Raw genomic sequence first — 7696 nt, forward strand, 5'->3', positions numbered from 1 at the left:
GCTGAAGCTTAGGGAGTCCCAGGGCTGGTACCCCCTGCACTCTTCCCACTGATGGGTGAGCCTTTGTCCCAATGCTAGTAAGCCCAATGGTGGGCAGGGTGGGTCCCTGGGTGGCTGGGGGCTCAGAAGAGCCTGGGGCAGTTGACCTTCTGGTGGGCAGGGCTGTGTCACAGTCCAGCTAGCTGCTTGGCTTGGGGAATCCCAGGACTAGTACTGGCTAGGTCTGAGGCCTGGGCTCAAGAAGGAGGATTCCAAAATGTCAGTTGCCAGCACCAGCATCCTTGAGACAGATGAGCTCCCAAGATGACTGCCGCCAGTGTGTGTGTCCCCAGGGGGAGCCCCACTTGTCTGTCTCTTCGGAAGGCTCTCCAAGGTCAGCAGGTCAGTTGACCCAGGCTCCTTTCAAATTCCCGCTTCTTCCCTGGGTCCCAGCGTGTGAGATTTTGTGTGTGCCCTTTAAGAGTGGAGTTTGTTTCCCACAGCCTGTTGATCTCCTGAAAGTAAGCCCCACTGGTTTAAAGCCAAATGTTCTGAGTGCTCATTCGCCCAGTGCAGGACCCTCTGGCTGGCACCCAGAGTAGGGTTTGGACCTTTCACCTCTTGGGAAGAACCTCTGCAATTGTGATCACCCTCTCATTTGTGAGTCGCATAGCTGCGGATGTGGGTCTTGACTATACCGTGACTCCACCTCTTCTATTCATCTCCTTGTGTCTCCTTTATATTTTTAGCTGTAGAAGATCTTCTCTGCTAATCTTCAGGTTGTTCTCATTGACAGTTGCTCTATAAAGAGCTATAATTTTGGTGTGAATGTGGAAATAAATGAGCTCAGGGTCTACTTACTCTGTCGTCTGGGCCACACTTTTGCAGGTGGTATTGAGATATGGGGGAAGGACATCTCTATTTTTTAAAACCTCCCCAAACTGCTTAAATCATTTATAGTTAATCTATGTAATGAAGCAGTCATTTAAAAAGGGAATAAATCTACATGTACATATGCAGAAAGATCTTACATTAGCCACACCGAATGTTTCCATTTGACATGAAAGTAAGTTCCCATTTGATATGAAATTTGTCCTAAATTTTTGGTATTTATATATACTTATATACATACACTTCCCTGGTAGCTCAGAGGGTAAAGCATCTGCCTACAATGCAGGAGACCCAGGTTCAATCCCTGGGTTAGGAAGATCTCCTGGAGAAGGAAATTGCAATTCACTCCAGTATTCTTGCCTGGAAAATCCCATGGACAGAGGAGCCTGGTAGGCTACAGTCCATGGGGTCACAAAGAGTTGGACATGACTGAGCGACTTCACTTTCACTTTCATATACATACACTTACAATGTATATTGTGTACATTAAGATGCATCACCAGAGGTACCTGTTAATCAGACAGAATACCACGTGTAGTATCAGAGCACCTGTTCCCAGTGTAACTAGTGAGATGATGGGTTGTAGGGAAGAGAGAGGGTCCCAGGGGAGGAACCTGGAAGCCTAGCATCTCAACGGGGCTGGGAGCAGTGCTTATTTATCAATACCAACTGGCACGGAAGTATTTCATCATTTTCACAACTGGATGAGGTTTAGTCTCACATTTTCATTCATAAAACAATCCTGGAGGGATTCCTAATAACCTGAAATAAGCAGTCTATCAATCAACACTGGCTGATTCAAGTAGAAAGAGAATTTACTAGGAGCATATTAGGTAAAATCACCAAGAAGGCTCAGAAAATATCAAGAATTAAAGAATGGGCAACCAGCCATAACCACAGACAAGACTACACTGCTGAACTAGTCCAGTAAGCCCCGTGCTGCCACCACCCCTTGTCACTGGAGGCTGCTGCTGGCACCACGCCACTAGCAGACTTTGGGAGAGCACTTCACACATCATCTTTTGACATCACCTTCCCCTCTCACTGGACTGTGATCCCCATGAGCATAGGAACAGCATCTTATTAATCTCCCAATTTCCAGTCCCCACTTCAGTCCCTGGCACAGAGGGAACAAAATGCTGAATGAAATAAATGAGCAAATAGAATTTAATTGCCAGGTATTGGCCAGGTATTAGACTAATATCAACCCACTCCAGTACTCTTGCCTGGAAAATCCCATGGACAGAGGAGCCTGGTAGGCTGCAGTCCATGGGGTCTCGAAGAGTCCGTCACAACTGAGCAACTTCACTTTCACTTTTCACTTTCATGTATTGGAGAAGGAAATGGCAACCCACTCCAGTGTTCTTGCCTGGAGAATCCCAGGGACGGAGGGGCCTGGTGAACTGATGTCTATAGGGTCACACAGAGTTGGACACTACTGAAATGACTTAGCAGCAGCAGCAGATTAATATAGGCAGAGAGGGGGAGAACTGTACCTGGCTGTCTGTGTCACTTTAGAGCCTCAGAAATGAATAGGTATACATGCATTTTTACCCTTCATTCCTCCACTATGGTTGGTTGAATGTGGCTTCAACAAAAACACATGGCTTGGGTTTTGTGGTGGATCCATTTCTGCCTCTTTCTCTAAAGTGAGCATTCTTTTTAGCAGAGATTTGTATAAAACCATGGTGCCATGAAGTTATCTTAATTTCAAATGTAAGAGTCCAGATGAAGTGAATTTAGGAGTCAGTTGTACCTGCATCTTTTAGGACTTCTGTTTCAATTGCCTGCACACATGAAGGAATATCCAGCCATACCTCTGAGCCTTTCCTAAGGAAGCAACTCAAAACCAAATATGGTTCACGTCGACCAGGATTCTGGAGAGAGGAAGAAGAAATAAACCCTACCTGAGGAACCGCACAATGGTTTTCATAGTAGCCACAGAAAGCCAGAAGTAGAGAACACACATCAGAATTCAGTCTCCACTGGACCTGCAAACACCCTATGTAATTCTTCCAAGTTTCATCTGCTTTTTTCCAGGCCATGAGAAGAGTTGGAAGATGAAGGATAATAACATGATAATAACAATCGTGATACAAAATAGTGGATGGTCTTTTGTTTACTTATGATTGTATACTATCCACTCACAGAAAAAGATCCAATAAAATTAATTATAAAAAGTATAAGCTCAGAGAAATGAAAATTTATGTTCAAACAAAAACTTGTACATAAATGTTGATAGCAGCTTTATCTATAATAGCTCCAACCTGGAAACAACTCATATGTCCTTAGAAGGATGAACTAAACAAGTTGTGGTACATTCACATCACAGGATACAACTCAGCAATAAAAAGGAACAAATTAGTTTTCTTAATTTTTATTTTATATTGGAGTATAGTTAATTTCAATGTTGTGTTGGTTTTAGGTATACAGCAAAGTGATTCAGTTATATATTTGCATATATTTATTTTTTCAGATTCTTTCCCATATAGGTTATTACAGAGCCTTGAGCTGAGTTCCCTGTGCTATACAGTAGGCTCTTGTTAATTATTTATTTTATATATAGTAATGTATATGCTGCTGCTGCTGTTGCTGCTGCTGCTGCTGCTAAGTCGCCCCAGTCGTGTCCGACTCTGTGCGACCCCATAGATGGCAGCCCACCAGGCTCCCCTGTCCCTGGGATTCTCCAGGCAAGAACACTGGAGTGGGTTTCCATTTCCTTCTCCAATGCATTACAGTGAAAAGTGAAAGTGAAGTCACTCAATCGTGTCTGACTCTTTGCGACCCCATGGACTGCAGCCTACCAGGCTCCTCTGTCCATGGGATTTTCCAGGCAAGAGTACTGGAGTGGGGTGCCATTGCCTTCTCCAAGTAATGTATATATATTAATCCAAACTCCTAATTTATCCTTCTCTCCCACCGTTCCCCTTTGATAACCGTAAATTTATTTTCTGTCTTGTAAATAGTTTTACAAAATAGTCTGTTTTGTAAATAGTTTCTGTTTTGTAAAAGTTCATTTGTATCATTTTTTATATTCCACATATAAGTGATATCATATCGTATTTGTCTTTGTCTGACTTACTTCACTTTGTATGATAAAGTCTAGGTCTATCCATGTTGCTGCAAAAAGCATTATTTTTTTTTATGTCCAAGTAATATTCTATTGTATATATCACATCTTCTTTATTCATTCATCCATCCCTGTCTTGGCTATTGTAAATAGTGCTTCAAAGAATGAGTTATTGATACATGCAACATCCTGGATGAATTCCCAGAAATTATGTTGAGTGATAAAAACCAATGCCGAAAAGTTAGCTACTGTATGATTCCATGTATATATTCTTGAAATGACAGAATTATAGAACTGGAAGACAGATTAATGGCTGTCAGGGGCTGAGGGTGGAGACAGGAAAGAGGTATGTGGTGATAAATGGGCAATGTGAGGAATGGAATGTTTTTTATCTTGACTGGATCAATATCAATACCCTGGTTGTGAAACTGTACTGTAATTGTGCAAGATGTTACCACTGAGAAAACTGGGTAAAGGGTTCACAGGATCCCTCTGTACTATTTCTTAGAAATTCATGTAAACCTGCCACAAAATTTTAAAATTTAATTTTAAAAAGGAACAAAAGAAAAGATATAAGCAACACAAAATTGGGAAGATAGAAAAAAAAATCTGAGAGATTGAAGCTCTAAGTTCTTATGATTAAGCAGTAAATTTATTTCTGTGCTTCCTTGAAGCAAAAGATAAAGAGGAAACCATGATAAGTTAAATAGTCTTGTTCTGTGATGAAAGAAATCACAGAAAATTTTAGAAGAGACTTTCTTTTCCCTGGCAGTCAATTCTAGAAGAGAAATGAACTTAATCTTAAAATAGAACCTACAGGGCACAAAAAAAAATCTACAGAATTGAAGCTGACTCAGAGCTCAGGTGCTGTTAATTTTTTAACCCTTGGTGATCCATGACTTGGTTAAGGAATCTTAGAGAAAAAAAAAAGATACAACTTTCCCAGCTGGGCTTATATAGAAGTGGAGTAGATGATCACCCAAAAAGTATGGCTTCAGGGAAACCAAAAAGACACTTCCCAGCCCAGCTATGTATTTCCTTCCTATGCAGGGTCTGAAAGTCCACCATTTAGAATGCACTTCGGCTAAGTGTTTTTGCTAAGTAAGCCTACTTACTTACTTAAGTAAGTAAAATTACTTACTTAAGTAAAATTTACTTACTTAAGTAAAATTCAGAGACTGCACCTTGCTCAAGTAGTACACACAGAAGGGGCCTCTGGGCATCTAAGGTAATCAAAGGAACCTGGGGAAAGAGTGTCACACCCTCTGATTTCCCTCCTGGGACTCCAGGTGCCTTTCCTATTAAGGGCAACCCCCAGCCTGTGCTTCACATCCCAGCCCTCAAGGTCTCACTCAGCTCCTACAAACATCCCCTTCCTCTACCGGATCGTCTGTATCAGTGTACAGACACATTCCAGACTCCATTCTCCATCTCCCACCCCCAGCCCATCTCCTGTCTCTAAAAAGCCAAAATCCAAGACAATCCAACACTAAAATTGCACCCCCTTGGTCCTGCCTATCCCCATGTATACTGCCGCATTTCTTTCCTCCCCTTCACAGCAAACCTTGCATTGTCCATGGTCTTTGTATCCACTATCCACTTTCTCACCTCAGCCCATTTCAAGGGGGCTCCACACCTTAAGTTTGCACAGTTGTCTTCCCCGTCCCCAAGTCTGACGGTCGTCTCTCTCTTGTCCTCTAATTCCCTCTGCAGCATTTCTACCTACTTATTATACCTACTTATTCTACCTACCAGCTGCCTACTTATTTCACATCACATTTTTTCCTCTGGTCTTCCATGACTTTTCCTCTTGCCTCACTGGCTAGTGGCACATTCTGAAGTTGAGTTTTGTTGCTGGAGCAGGGAAGGATTTGCTGCATGTTGCTTGCTCCTCCTCCATCCTCTCTCAACTAGAGAGTGATCTAAGCTGGTCCTTTGTCTTCTCCAGCTTCATTCTCCTTAGGTCATCTTACCCAGGCCCATGGCCAGTTACCTCCAAATCTGTATCCCCAGCTCTCCCTAGAACTCCTGATCTCTACATCCAAAGGCCAACTCATATCTGCATGGGTGGCTGGTTGACATCTCAAATTTAACATTCCCAAATAGAATTCAAGATTTTCGCCCTCAACCTATTCCTCATACACTCTCCCCTGTGGAAGCACCAAACACTCGATTGCTCAGGCCAAAAAGTTTAGAGGTTTCCTTGCTTTCACTTTTCTCATCCTCAACATTCAATCCACCAGCAAATCCTGTCAACCCTTCCTTATCCAGAACCCATCCCTAGTTCAAGTGGCCATCTTCCCTCTCCAGGGCCGCCCCTGTAGCCTCTAATGGGCCTTCCAGCCTCCACTCTCCATCCTCCATCCCAGCCCTATTTTCCACACCGTGGCCACAGCAGTCCTTTCAAATGAAATTGGATCGTATTACTCCTTTGCCTAAAAATTCTCCATCTGATTCCTATCCCAATTAGATAAAGTCCCAACATCTTGCCACAACCCACAGAGCAGAAACTGTCTGCTCCCTGCTAACTCCCTCTCAATCCATCCTCTGTCCGGAGGGGGCTCCAACTGTGTGAAAGGGCACAGACTATGTCTGCCTTGTCATGGAAGTATCCTCAGGGCTTCGTGCAGAAGTACACAACAAATATTTGTGAAATAATTAAGCAATGAGTTGGGCTTCCCTGGTGGCTCAGATGGTAAAGAATCTGCCTGGGATGCAGGAGACCGGGGTTCGATCCCTGAGTCAGGAAGATCCTCTGGAGAAGGGAATGGTAACCCACTCCAGTATTCTTGCCTGGGGAATCCCATGGACAGAGAAGCCTGGAGGACTAGAGTCAGACATGACTTGAGTGACTAACAATAAATAAATGCAATAAAATAAAAGCAATGCTTTAGTAAGACAAACTGACAATTCTACACTGGTAACAACATCTCTGTAACTCAGGATCCTGGCTTGAAAAGCCAGGAGTGTAACCCCCATTCTTCATGGTTTGCTGTGAGAACTAATGGAAAAGTTTTCTCCAGCTCTAAAAACCCACCCACTTGTTCTTTAATGGGTACATGTTAGTGTGCAGCGTGCGATGGCATTTAGGGCTCCTCCTTGCTTTCTTCTCTGTGCACAGTGAAAAGACTCTTCAGTCCTCAAGCAAACACTCCATTTGTGCCATGTAGGTCTGCATCAGCGTGTGATTATTGGCCACGGTGAGGCATGTATGTGAAGGAAAAAGGCTGCATGTGGGGGAGGAGATCATTACCCCCTAGTAAAGCAGCAGCGTGCGGGGAGGAAGCTGCACGTTCATCCAGAGTCAGTGGGCTCAGGGAAATCACATGGAAGAACTCACGCCCCTGAAGGTGGAAGCGTGTCCTAAACCCGCTGCCCTGCTGCTGGCAGGGTCTCAGGTTGGTCCCCGCTGTGCGGGCATGTCATTGATTTACTGCTTTTTGTTACTGTTCTCTTTTTCTGGAGGGTTTGTTTTGCTTGTTAGTTTTACACACTCATGCAAGGTTTGGTCTGCACTCATTGTAAAGTAACAGGACTTGGGAAGATGGTATAAAAATCACCCTGCAATCACATACAGAGAGTTGATACCTACTCATTTTTTTTCTCGATTTCCTTTCCACTGCCTGCCTTTTTTTCCCCTTCTATAACTATTTAAGTTCATGCCTCTAAAAATGGATGGAGTGTTAGAAAACAATAACACCAAAACAAATTTATCAAATATTCTTCAATATCAAATATCTCCTTAGTAGTAAATTT

Source organism: Bos grunniens, chromosome 10 (assembly GCF_055505025.1).
Source record: "Bos grunniens cultivar Pamir isolate PY7600 chromosome 10, Bosgru_T2T1.0, whole genome shotgun sequence".
Lineage (NCBI taxonomy): Eukaryota > Metazoa > Chordata > Mammalia > Artiodactyla > Bovidae > Bos > Bos grunniens.